Below are 14,861 nucleotides of genomic sequence, written 5' to 3' on the forward strand. Positions count from 1 at the left end.
ATAGTCCCTTTTTCTGTTGGAGGCTGACTGGTTAGGACACTGTTGGAGGCTGACTAGTTAGGACACTGTTGGAAGACTGGCTAGTTAGTGCATATGGGTCAAGAAAGGTGAAAGGCAGAACAAATCTTCTTATTCTTGCCAGAAAGTACAATATTTAATTTTAAACCTTAAGTCAGCCAGTAAGTCAGTCATAATTGACTCATACTCAATGTATGCATTACTCATGCATACATTGAGTAATATATGGAAGAAATATCAATGACAATAACCAGTTACTTGAAATCTCAGCTCACAGGACATTGTTTTCTGTTCAAATATTTTCTAAGATGTCAGAACATCTAAGGCTCCTCTGTAAGTCTGAACTGCTAATTAAATTTAACCTAGTCCCCTAAGGGTGATTAACACAATAATTGCAATCACACCAAAGAATACTTGAAAAATGAATTTCAGGGGCTTTCTAGGATTGCAGGGTATAGTCTAAAACACAGAGATATTCTGGGCTGAATTAGGGAATACTTCTAGTGAGGTTTATTTTTAATGCCAGAAAAAGATTTAAGGCATAACAAATGCCCTTTGAAGTTCAGTTTAATTCAAATCTTTCCAGCAGCTCAACAATTTAAATATTTCTGAAGGTCTGTATAACCTCTGACATGGTGAAGACATACACTGAGCAAACATGAATAGGGGCGAAAGGAAAACAAGAGATCACATGATCCTGAGAAAAGGAGGTAGTTCTGCCAAACTACAGCATGCCCAGGACACATACAGAATTGTTGATGAAGAGTTTAGGAGACACAACTACAACAGAGTAACTTCTAAAGTAATAAAAATATGGAAATATTCTGACAACAAGCCTGACATTCATGCAGTCAAGAAAAAAAAGAGGATACAAATTAAAGTAAATATATCATCTCATCCTTGTCCTGGAACATGTAAAAATTCCACAAACCAGAGTGACTCAGAACAATAAAAAATTATTTCCATGGACAAAATGGTCTTCATGTTGTAATAAATATATCTAGTGTTCTCTCCTAACAGCATAATAGGTTTTTCTATGTAACAGGAAGGAGAATCATTACTGTAGCATAAAAAAAGAAACAAAATAACATTCATCATGGCTTGTTGGGCTATAGTGAACCCAAGAAAACACAACTGTTTCCTTCTGGCATCTGCCTCTGGGTCTATGGAAAATTCTCTGAGCTTGGAGAGAGATCTTTAGAATGCAGCTACTGTACCTTTTGTCTCTCTTATGATGCTACTGCTTCTATTGTAACTTAACATTTCAAAGATTACCAGGAATACAGCAGTAACATGTATTTTGGTCTGACGAATGTATATGTAACTTTGATTCTTAAGAGTTTCAAGAGGAACTTTATTCGATTCTTAGGAGTTCAAAGAGAACAGAAGTAGGGAGGCTAATATATACCAGTTTCAGAAACACTGTATTTCTTTAAAAGTCCTGTGTCTTTCAAATTAAAGTTTTAGAGGATAAAATGCTTGTGGTTTCTTAAAAGTTAAAACAGCTGCACCAATATGAAAAAACTGGCTTTTGCGCAAGGCCTGTAATTATTTTTCTCCTTAAATATTCAGTCACATCTATATAAACAAAGTCATCAGGATAGGTCCATAACACAAACACTTATGATACCATATTACTTTCAAGTTTAAAAGTTTGTTAAATGTCAAGTAAATAGTTCTGAGAATTGTAGAACCATATGGTATCAAATCGGCAATGTTAACTCCAGGGAAATTTCTGGAGAAGAAACAAGAGAGGCTGAACCCGGAGGCTGTCCACTGAGAACCACAAACTCTTGGCATAGTGGTTCCACGAAGCAGACAAACTCAGCTGCACACAAGGCCCAATATTGCCCTGACACACGGACCCAGAGCAAGTCAGTTATCTTGGCAGTTAGAATACTATATATAACTACAGAAGTGGGAATTTCTGCAGGAAAAGATCCAAACCATGAGCCCTCAAAGAAACTGCCCATTCTGTGGTTACATAGCCATGGTTAATGTTGACTTAATTAACTTTCAAGAGGAAAAAAAAAAAAAAAGACCAAACAACACACCCCACCTTTCACTGAGACACTAGTGTTGCAGAGTGGAACTTAGCATTACTCAGGGTGGGGAGAAACTGCCAGACAAACAGCATTAGTTCTAAAGGTTGAGTTGAATAGTTCACTTTAGCCCATGAAATTAGAAATAAAAGGGTAAATTAGAGAAACAACCTTAATTAACTTAAAACCTACTGATATTATTTTCACACTCTAAAGATTGGCAAGGCCTTTCTTCCTCCCCTTTTCACTCTGCATACACTGTCTCATTCCTTTACTTTGTACTCCCATTTCTCTTTGCCTCCTCTTTGCTTGTCCCACCCTTTGCTAAAGATTCCTTCCCTGACCACAGTGGGTTCAGACCACCTCTGCGGCTTCCAACCATCCAACCCACACGTCTTTCTCAAGAGCTGGTACTAGTTTTGAAGTCATTATCTTTTCCTTTTCCTCTTCCTTCCCTCCCCATCTCCTTTTCCTTCTTTCTTTTTTTTTCCCCCCTTGGAGTACTATTGTCAAAAACTGTAGAGCTCTTGGTGCTACACAGGCAGAGGCACTGCCCTGGGAATATCTGCATAGTGTACTGTTGTCCTCAAGGGCCTGGAATTTAAATCCCGCTCGGCTACTTATTAGCCAGTGACAGCTTGTTTAACTTTCTGGGCCTCAGTGTTCTCATCTTTAAAATGGGTGGTTAGTTATAATAGTACCAACTTCCTTGGCTCCTCCTGATGATGAAATACACATAAAACACTTAGCACATTATTATTATTCTCAATAAATATTACATAGGACTTCTATCATTTTGATGAATATCAGCTTATGTGGACCCAATGATAAATACTTGTGCTATGAAACTGATCCACAAAAGAAAGCTGTTGCTTTTTCTTACATTTGGACAAGTTTCTTTTGTTTTACCCCTATGACAGATCCCATCTGCTTTCCAGTGAGTTAAAATTACAGTCTTTCTGCAAAGCCCATGTAAAGTCAGAACACATACACTGAAGACACATTGAAATTTAAACCATGCCCATTTGATTTCCTGCCAGCTCCTGGAATCTGTCAGGCTATGGGGTAGATTCCTTGTGTAATCTCTGCTTTAAAACAGACCCCTGGACGTACTACGTAAGGTGAGAAGTGGGTCTGTCTGGTAAGATGTCCCACAGGACTCAAAGGAGTGTCAGCTAAGATGATACAGAATGATTACAGTTCCTGAAGATAGGACCACTCTAAAGGACTCAATCTAAAGAATTCCCTCTCTTTTTCAATGCCTGGTCCCTTTTCCTACATTTTCTGTTCCTCTCTCTTCTCACCTTCTTTCATGGCCCTCATTTCTATTCCCTCATTTGTCCTTCAGTTTACATCATCACCCTGTCTTCTCATTTCACTCCTTTTGGGTTCTCATGGTGAATGGAAAGAATTGAGGATTTGAACTATTAGGTATGTTACTTGGGATGAGTTGTACTTTCTGAGCCTCGGTTTCCTAATCCACAAATGGGATAGTGTTTTCTCTCTAACAGGGATTATGTAACAAATAAGCTAATACATAGTGCCTGGAACATTGTACTCAAAACCAGTGGTTGCTGATGTTATTGTTTTGCCCTAAATTAACTCAGTGCTTGGTTTGGATTCTGGCTACCTTTCAAAAAGAAATAAAAGACAAAAATAGACCATTTGATTCCAACTCTTCTTTTCTTCTTGCAAAATTTCCCCCAAACACAAAATACTAGAACAAGTATAAAACCTTACACATTTTTATTGGGAAGTTATATTCCCGGTAGCTTGCAAGAGCACTGAGTAATTAGTTCAATATTCTTTACTTAGATGCCGACATTTTCCAGTTGACCCTGTCCAAAGTTGCCTTTGCTGCCTACTTTCAACTACGTCCACTTTGAATGTTTCACATCTTCACTATGGATGTCGTGAATGTGCTCACAAGGGCTGATGAACAGTTTTGTGGTGCGGTTCCATTAAGAGTCTGCACCAACTTGTTTGCCAAGCTGCTTTCCTTTAGCTGCTTCTGCTCAATGGGTGCCAGATGTTATGACTACAGATGAGGACCTTGGCATCGGGTTGTCTGTGGCCGATATGTCTCTGTCCCCCACAGACCTGCCATGCATTGGGAGCTGTGCTATCAACACTATCGCCACTAGGTTTTCAAAGCCCATTTCAATGTTCCAAGTCCCTTTATTACTCATCATATTATAAGAGCTTTGAAATTATACTGTCATCCTATTCATACTCCATTTAGCTCTTAAAAGCTGAATAGCAGCAACATGGCTTTGTTGGTCGTCAAATAGATTCATTTTCTCAATTTGTTGATTTTATTTTGCCTTTTAATGTTAATTATCTTGTAGATAATGCTGAGGAAGCCACTCAAGAAGCTGATGTAATGTTTCTATCATGTCAAGGCACAGCTGGCTTGAAACTTGTGGGTACATCAAAGTTATGCTGGGTTGTCTCTGGTCACACTCAAAAGTCCACATTTCATTGGTACCACTTCAATGTTCTCTGTTAATCAGCACATCTTTGATCCTGTGGTCACTTGGAATAGTGTACGTTTAGCTGATTTTATAACAATAGTTAATGTCTCTATCATGCTTTTATATATCTTTTCTCCTTTAATCAACATTTCAGTTCAACAAACATTTAGTAGATGCCAATTTTTAAAAAAAAAATCAGGCTACAAATATTTAGAAAAACACAAAAGCACAGTCTCTGTGCCTGGGAAGATAGCAAGTCAGTGGGGCAGATATACTTTATGGATATATAGTGATAATAAAATGAAATACTTGTGATGGTAGTAAGGGTAGGCACTAGTACACCCATTTTACATATGAGTAAACTGAGGCTAGAGGAGGTTGACTGATTTGCTGAGTCAAGCCTCCTGAGCCCATGCTCATGCTCGGGTTCCTATTTATTGCACTGTGTGATTATGATTTTCCTGAAGTCTCATCACAAAGCAAAGCCCACATCAGAATTGAAGCTCATGCCTTCTGTTTTCCAACTCTGTACATTTAAGTCCACTTGGTATTACAAGATCCTTTTCCAGGTGACTCCAGATTCCATGATCTCTTCATTTCAGAGATGAGTGACATTTTTATATACTATAGTATATAGTATAGTATATACTATACTAAGGTATAGTATAATTAAAATGCTAAGTAATATGAACAGAACATATAAACCACATCAGGAATGCTCACCAATGACAGCCTGCATATGAATTACCCTCCTTCAACTTTGGGATGCCTGAGGTTTGTTCAGTGGTTTATTCCTTAACTTTTCCGCATGTGCTAATTAAATTACTAAAACTAACCAGATCTACCAAAAAAAAAAAAAAAAAAAATCGAAGAGAGGCTTGACTTACTAAATGACACAGTCTTAAAAATTCCTAAGTAAAAGCATATTGGAATCCTTTTCTATTGGAAGGACAAAACTCTTAGGAGGAATTTAATTAGCAATGATAACAGCAAACATTTATGTACTCTTCCTACGTGCCAGACACTCTCTTAAGAACTCATATTTAACTAATCTAACCCCTCATAATCCAATGAAACAAGTACAAGCATTATTTCTGTTTTAGAGATGAGGAAGCCAAGGCACAGTATGTGATTCGCGCAAGGTCTTACAGCAGCAGAGCTCAGATTTGAACTCAGATAACTTTACTCTGCAGTTTGTGTTCTTTCCTGTACAACTTGTCACTAACAACAAGATAATTTATATGTCTATTATGTCATCAAATGAAAATAAGTATTAGAAAAGATTGTAAGCGTCTATAATACTCTTAAAAACAGATTATGTTCACTTTATTTATTTGAACAAAAATGTATATTCAGACATTCTGGAGGAATGGGAGTTGGCAGGGGGGAGAGGCTATAAACTGCAGCAATGTGAACTTACATTTGGTTTCTTTTTTTTTTTTAAGATTTATTTATTTATTTTGAGAGAGTGAGAATGAGAGAGAGAGAGAGAGAGTACATGAGAGGGGGGGAGTGTTAAGGGAGAAGCAGGCTCCTCGCTGAGCAAGGAGCCCGATGCAGGACTCGATCCCGGGACTCCAGGATCATGACCTGAGCCGAAGGCAGTCACTTAACTGACTGAGCCACCCAGGCGCCCCTTACATTTGGTTTCTAAAGGTCCTAAATTTTGTTTTCCTAAGCATATACAAACTAATGAATTTTGGGAGCCACTACTTTATCCTTCCAATTTCTAGATCAGATTATGAGAAGGAGTTATTTGCAGAGAAATCTTCAGACAGTCAACAAATGTATCTTAATTACGGTAAGATTATAAAAGCACATGGACATAAAGACACACACCAAACCATGTCACCATACACCAATTCAATCAATTGGGAAAGATTCTGAGAATCTACCACATTGGGAAGTATGGAGGAAGAATTCTAAGATGCCCAAGACTGCCACCACCTGATGCATACCCCATGGACAAATCTCTCCCTTTGGGTGTCAAAAGAACATATAAATATGATGAGATATCACTCCTGTGATTAGGCATGTTTTATGCCACAAGTAAAGATATTTTGCAGATGCAGTTAAGTCTCTAATCAGTTGACTTGAGTTAATCAAAAGGGAGATTATCTTGGGTGGGCCTGACCTAATCAAGTGAGCCCTTAAAAAGAGATGGAAGAAGTCAGAGAGATATTGTCCTATTAGTCTGGAAAAAAGCAAACAGCCATGGTGGGAACTGCCTATAGAGGGATGCCTACAGAGCATCCTCTAGGAACTGAGAGCAACTCCTAGTCAATAGCCAGCAAAAAGACAGGGACCTAATCCTACAACCACAAGGAACTGAATTCAGCCTATGACCTGAATGAGCTTGGAAGAAGATCTAAGCTCCAGATGAGAACAGAGCCCAGCCAACAACCAGGCATGCCATGTCCAGACTTCCAATCTGCGAAAGTTGTGAGATAATAAGTAGGTGTTCTTTTAAGTTCTACGTTATGGTAAGCAGTTACACAGCAATAGAAAACTAATACAGAAAGCCCCAAATTTAAACATATTTTATTTTACAAATTTACTTATAAAGGCCTTTGCTCAGAAGCAAAATGTTGAGCTAAATGCTTATTTCCAAGTTGTTTGTTCAGAATATAGTGCAAAAGTTCTTAAGATGTTCCTAAGAAATTCCCAAGAAAACAATGTTTTACGAGTTTTTTTTTAAGATTTTATTTATTTATTTTAGAGAGAGAGAATGAGAGATAGAGAGCACGAGAGGGAAGAGGGTCAAAGGGAGAAGCAGACTCGCCGCTGAGCAGGGAGCCCGATGTGGGACTCGATCCCGGGACTCCAGGATCATGACCTGAGCCGAAGGCAGTCACTTAACCAACTGAGCCACCCAGGTGCCCCTGTTTTACGAGTTTAAAGTCCCAGATCCACTAACTTCCTTAATCCATTATTTACTGAAATGTTGTACAGTTATATTTTAAAATACGGAAAACAAGTTGCAATACTGTTTTTTTTAAGTTACAAATCTAATACACTGTTCATAGAAGTGAAAATGATAAAAGTATATAGTTTTATATACTTGAGCCACCTCAATCCTATTTTCAGTTTCATTCCTTCAGTAAATATCAAGTGTCTGTTCTGAGCTCTTACCATGATAGACAGTGATCAGTGGTCATCAAAAAATAGACATGACCCCTGCTATATAGTGCCTTTAGAGTAACATATTAAAGATTCACCCAAGTCAACATATAGTTATACATTATGATAAGGACTATGCAAGAAAACAACAATGTGCTTTGAAAACTAAGAAGGGTGCATGATTCAGGGGGTCAAGGAAGGTCACTTTGAGGAAGTAATATTTAAATTAAGAAATAAAAATGTTAACAATGGTTATCTATTCCTGCTAGTGGGTCATCTGGAAGTCCTCCTTAGAAATAAAATAGGTTTCTAGATGATTCTCAGATCATAAACAGCTCCCCTTAACATACAAAAAATCAATTAAGGGCTTACTGTGTTAGGAAAATGGTCAATAGAACTGGAAATTATTTATTATATTAAAATCTTCAAAAGTTATCAGAGTCAAGTAAATGTCGTTAATTCTGTGGTTATTCTGGGAACTCATGATATTCACGATGGCCAACATGTATGAAAGTTTTATAACTACCTCATTCATTTTCCTTTTATTGAGCTTTAATAACTGTTGCCTGAATAAGATCTCTGAAACATTTCCCACACACTGTTAAATATCCATTGCATTTCCCCATTGATTTCTTAGATTTCTAAACTTATTAGTTTATCTCTAGTGATACGGATTTCTAAATGTATTGGTTTATCTCTAGTGACAAGTTCTAAAAATTAACCAGGATATTTAGCATCTTGGTTTCCATATTTGTAACATGAGGGGGCAGAACTTAAAAAGGAAGTCATTTCCAGCTCTAGATTTCAAAGAGTTGTAGTTTCAAAATGGTTTTTGGCATTCATAAATGTGACTCTAACTGTAATTCTATTTCCCTCCAAGAGAGTTTACTGAAAACATCCCAGATGGTTATTCATGCGTAAAGTATTCTGATGTTTAATGAAGTTCAGTCAGAAGCAAGAAGCTGAATATATGGATGGGGGGGAAGAGATGACAAACCCAAAAGTAATTAAAAAATCCGAGTAGGATTAACCCTCAGAAACCAACATAAGGATTCTGTTGTAGTGGGAGAAACTGTACCTAGAAAACAAGGTGTGTGAGTGTCAACACTAACTTATGATACTTTGTGTGTGTGTGTGTGTGTGTGTGTGTGTGTGTGTTTTAGTGCTGCTAATTACCTGCGAACAGTGATAATATTACACTATGTAGAACATCAATAATTTTCTTATGAGAAAACAGCTATCAGGCCCTGCTTAGCTGCTAACCTCTGCATACTTTCTCATATCCACATGTAGTAGAGGAGACTTCATCAACTTTGGGTTCATCTCTCCCCAGTTCCCAGGATCAATCACCATCTGAAAAAGGAGGATCTAACAAGCTGCATGCCAATCCTCCTGAGACTCAGCATTAAGTCATTCTTTATGCTTTGTTCCACTTTAGACCATATACCTAGGTGTTACGTTGGTTCCTTTTCCTGGGAGTCCTGTTCTAGTAGCTTATCCCAATCTCTTCCTATGAGTAGGGACCCTCTCTGTGCTCTCTCTAAAGATTTGAGCCTTTATCCTACAACCCTGCACTTTAAGATGGGCTTTCCAGGTGCACCTACTACACGCAAGTGGGGCTTGTCATCTGTCTCCATCTTCTCAACATAGAATCAGTAACCCCCAGGGCTGAGGAATCTCCCTCTAACTACTCATAACTCTGGCCCTCTTTTACTATATTAAAACTACAGACTTAACGTATCATCATTAATAACATGTAAAATTTATTAAGCTCTTCTACATGCTCAGCATTGTGCTAAGTGATTTTACATGGGTTACTTCATTTAATAATACCATATCCCTTCAGGTACCTCCTAGTCTGAATCAGTCATGGCAGTTCCATCCCTCTCGCCAGGGATTGGCACAAATAACCTAATTTTGGCCACTGAGGGGAAGTCCATTGAGAGGTTCCTGGAGGTATAGAAAGAAATGTAATCCCACCTCTTCTTTTGAGCATTGTCCTGTCTGGATATGGTAGCTGGAACTGATTCTGGTCTGAGAACACAACCATCATCAAGGATGATGGGGCAGAAAGATGGAAAGAACTGGGTCCTTGATGACACTGTTGAGCTGATGAATCAATTCTGGAATCCTGAAGTTCTTGGCATACGAGATTTTTCATTTCCGTAACCAATCTGAATTGAGTTTCTGTGAGTTGCAGCTAAAAGCAACTCATTTACTTATATAACAAAACTGAGAAGCAGTATCCCAAGAGTCCATATCAATAGACCACATTACTAAAACTCATTAAGTTCCGATGTAGAAACAACTATTAAATGGAGGCTTTTCTTTCTCTAGAAATATACCATGATTTGCCATTCAACAAATTAACACAATATGTAAGGTGTTATTTTAACTGATAATACCTGATATCATGGCTGATAAGAATGTTGATCAAATGCCCCTGGTGATACTAAAACCATCCTGTCTATAGAAAACAGCAGATTGTAAATAATAATTTGTAAAGCCAAAAGGAAGTATTATATGTCTCAATTCTGTAGATAAAGCACAATTGTTACAGCTCCGTATGTCAGAGTTGGAAGTTAATGTTCCAATATTCTCATCTCTGAACTAGTACTCAGATTTGGAGGCCATGTCAATAGAAACATTTGACAAAAATTCAGAAGGAAAACCAATGGGGCCAAAGTACCCAGGAGAGATAAAAACAGCTCTGAAGAAAACTGGGAAAGATCCCTCTCATTATCTAGAAATTTCTAGATATTCAAAGGTCCCTCCAGGAAACTGGACAGCTGCATGTAAACGAATGAAACTAGACTACTTTCTAACACCATACACAAAAATAAACTCAAAATGGATTAAAGACCTAAACATGAGACCTGAAAGCATAAAAATCCTAGAAGAGAACATAGCCAGTAATTTCTTTGACATCAGTCATAGTAACATTTCTCGAGATACGTCTCCTAAGGCAAGGGAAACAAAAGCAAAAACTATTGGTACTACACCAAAATAAAAAGCTTTGGTACATCAAAGGAAACCATTAATAAAACAAAAAGATAACCTACTGAATGGGAGAAGATATTTGCAAATGATATATCTCATAAGGGGTTAATATCCAAAATATATAAATAACTTATACAACTTAACACCAAAAAAACCAACAATTCAATTAAAAAATGGGCAAAGGAAACTGGTGCCGCTACTCTGGAAAACAGTATGGAGGTTCCTCAAAAAGTTAAAAATAGAACTCTATGATCCAGCAAGCACACTACTAGGTATTTACACAAAGAATGCAAAAATACTAATTCAAAGGGATCCATGCAGCATTTTCTACAATAGCCAAATTATGGAAACAGCAAGTATCCATCGATTGATGAATGAATAAAGAAGATGTGGTGTGTGTGTGTGTGTGTGTGTGTGTGTGTGTAATAAAATATTACTTAGCCATAAAAAAGAATGAAATCTTGCCATTTGCAATGACATGATGGAGCTAGAGAGTATAATGTTAAGCAAAATAAGTCATTCAGAGAAAGACAAATTCCATACAATTTCACTCATATATGGAATTTAAGAAACAAAATAAATTAACAAAGGGGAAAAAAAGAGAGAGAGAGGCCAACCAAGAAACATACTCTTAACTATAGAGAACAAACTGATGGTTACCAGAGGGAAGGTGAGTTAAATAGGTGATGGGGATTAAGGAGTGCACTTGTGAGGGGCACTGGGTGATGTATTTCTAGGGCCTACATTAGTGCCAGGTATGTTATAGTGTTGAATCACTATATATATAAAGTACACTTGAAACTAATATTACACTGTATGTTAACTAACTAGAATTTAAGTAAAAACTTAAATTAAAAAAATAAATAAATAAAAAATGGGCAGAGGACCTGAATAGATATTTTTCCAAAGAAGACATACAGATGGCTAACAGATGCATTAAAAGGTGTTCAACATCATTCATCATGAGGGAAATGCAAGTCAAAACCACAATGAGATATCACCTCACACTTGTTAGAATGGTTAAAATCAAGAAGACAAGAAATAACAAGTGTTGGTGAGGATGTGGAGAAAAAGGGACCCTGTGCACTGTTGGTGGGAATGCAAACTGATGCAGTCACTGTGGAAAATAAGATAGATGTTCCTCAAAAAACTAAAAATAGAACTACCATATGATCCAATAATTTCACTATTGGGTATTTACCCAGGGAAAATTAAAACTTAACTCAAAAAGATATATGCACCCCTACGTTTACTGTAGGATTATTTATAATAGCCAAGGCATGGAAGCAGCCTAAGTGTCCATCAATAGACTAATGGATAAGGAAAATGTGATAAACACACACACACACACACACACACACACACTGGAATATTACATGCCATAAAAAAGGATGAGATTGTGCTATCTGAGACAACATGGATGGACCCAGAGAGAATTGTGTTAAGTGAAATAAGACTGAAAAAGACAAATACCTATGATTCCACTCATAAATGGAATCTAAAAATATGAACTGAAAAAAAAAGCAGAATCAGAACTATAAATGCAGAGAACAAACTGATGGTTGCAGAGCAGAGGGGAATAGGGAATTGGGCAAAATGGGTGAAAGGAAGAGGGAAATACAGGCCTCCAGTTATGGAACAAGTAAATCACAGGAATAAAAAGCAGAGCATAAGGAGTACGGTCAATGATACTGTAACAGTGAGGTAATGGGACAGAGGGTAACTATACTAGTGGTGAACATAGTATAATGTATAAACTTGTCAAATCAGTAAGTTGTACACATGAAACCAATGCAACATTGTGTGTCAACTATACTTAAAAAACAAAAAAACAAACATAAAACAGACAAAAATCCAGAGGCCCCTCCATAAAGATGCCACAACAAGACAGTTTCCTGGAAGAAGACTGAAAAGTCATTTAGCTTTTTAAATGAAAAACAAGGCAGGAGGCTCTGCTGGTCTTGTCACTCTCCTAACAGATAATGTACTAATTCAAGTGGCCCATTTCCTCGTTGACAATAATGACACAATACATGTACTGAGTGTCTAAGAGCCACTGACATTCTGCCTGCAGAGAAGAAGTAGAAATATGCTTTGTCACCAAATACCAAATAAAAATAAGTGTCAGCTGCTAAATTTGCAAAATTTAGTATGTTAAAAACTAGGGAACTGACAAGGTTCTAAAATTTTAAAGTAATTTCCCCAAAAGTCAAGAAGCATAAAAATTTGCTGCACACACCACCCAAAATAAGCACCAGACATAGAACTTGAAGTGCTCATAATTTTCTGTAAATTCAGAGAAGCTGTATGCTGCCATTTATAAAGGCAAACAGGTGTAAAGTATGACAAATATTTTGTATGCCCAGTACACAATTAATACCTTGTAGACATTAAGCTGCCTTAAAAGCCTTCCAAGAGACCCCTGGGCCCATCCCAACTGCAGGCTCTGGCTGGGTGAGATATGCCTTCTGTGCACTCCCGTGTTTCCCAGGGCATTCTACTAACAAAAGATCTGGCCACAACAGACTCTCCATATGTTTACTGAATGAATAGCTGAAAAATTCTGCACGTTACACATAATTTCTAGAAATGTTATAATAAACTTATGCCTCACTTACAAATTTCCCTCACCAAGGCATAGTCACAAGGTCGGGTGACCTCTTCTAGATAGCTCTTACAGCATTTCAATGGTAAGCAGATTCATCTTTACTTCTAAAGACCTTCAAGTGAGAAAACTATCCTTGGTCTATTTGTCACAATAATCATTAACTGCCAGTCTTCTCTTTACCATCCTTAATAATTTCATTCATTTATCCAGTTATTCAATAAATATCTATTCAACATTCTTTTTTTAATTTAATTTTATTATGTTATATTAATCACCATATATTACATCATTAGTTTTTGATGTAGTGTTCCATGATTCATTGTGTGCATATAACACCCAGTGCTCCATTCAATATGTGCCCTCTTTAATACCCATCACCAGGATAACCCATTCCCCCACCGCCTCCCCTCTAGAACCCTCAGTTTGTTTCTCAGAGTCCATAGTCTCTCATGGTTTGTCTATTCAACATTCTGAACACACCTGGCACTACTGTGGGCCCTAGAAATACATCAGTGAAGAGAGAAGATCCTTGTGTATATTCTTGTGGGGAAATGAAGAGATAGACAGTAAATAATAGAAAAATATTAGGTAGTAGTAGGTACAATAGAGAGACTTAATTCAGGGGATGTGACATACAGGCATACCTCATTTTATGGTACTTTATTGCGCTTTGCATCTACTCCATTTTTTTTTAAATAAATTGAAGGCTCGTGTCAACTCTGCATTGAGCAAAGTTATTAATGCCATTTTACCAATAGCATGTGATCATTTTGTGTCTCAGGGTCACATTTTTGTAATTCCTGCAATACTTCAAACTTTTTCATTCTTTGTTATGGTGATCTGTGATCAGTGATCTTTGATGTCACTACTCTAATTGTTTTGGGGAGCCACGAACTACACTACATAAGATGACAAACTTAATCGATAAATGCTGTATGTATTCTGACTGTTCCACTGACCAGCTGTTTCCCCATCTTTCCCCCTCTCCTCAGGCATCCCTACTCTCTGAGACACAATATTGAAATTAGACCAATTAATAACCCTACAAGGGCCTCTAAGTGTTCAAGTGAAAGGCAGAGTCTGACTTTAAATCAAAAGCTAGAAATGATTAAGCTCAGTGAAGAAGGCATGTCAAAAGCCAGGTTAGACAGAAAGCTAGGCATTTTGCACCAAACAGCTAAGTTGTGAACACAAAGAAAAAGTTCTTGAAGGAAATTAAAAGTGTTACTCCAGTGAACACACAAATGAAAAGAAAGCAGAACAGCCTTATTGCTGATATGGGGAAAGTGTGAGTGGCCTGGAAAAAAGACCAAACCAGCCACTACATTCCCTTAAGCCAAAGCCTAATTCAGAGACCCTAGCTCTCTTCAATTCTATGAAGGCTAAGAGGGGTAAGGAAGCTGCAGAAGAAAATTTTGAAGCAGCAGATGTTGGTTCATGAAGTTTAAGGAAAGAAGCCATCTCTAAAACATAGAAGTGCAAGGTGAAGCAGCAAGTGCTGATGGAGAAGCTGCAGCAAGTTCTCCAGAAGACCTAGCTATGAGAATTAATGAAGGTGGCTACACTAAACAACAGATTTTTCAGTGTAGATGCAACAGC

At 37.5% G+C, this 14,861-nt stretch overlaps 1 protein-coding gene across 3 annotated transcripts in view; it reads right to left on the bottom strand.

Moving 5' to 3' along the window:
• Window positions 1-14,861, bottom strand: part of DDAH1 (dimethylarginine dimethylaminohydrolase 1) — a 132,569-nt gene that overhangs the window by 39,339 nt on the left and 78,369 nt on the right. The window lies entirely within an intron of this gene.

Source organism: Zalophus californianus, chromosome 4, assembly GCF_009762305.2.
Source record: "Zalophus californianus isolate mZalCal1 chromosome 4, mZalCal1.pri.v2, whole genome shotgun sequence".
NCBI classification, from domain to species: domain Eukaryota; kingdom Metazoa; phylum Chordata; class Mammalia; order Carnivora; family Otariidae; genus Zalophus; species Zalophus californianus.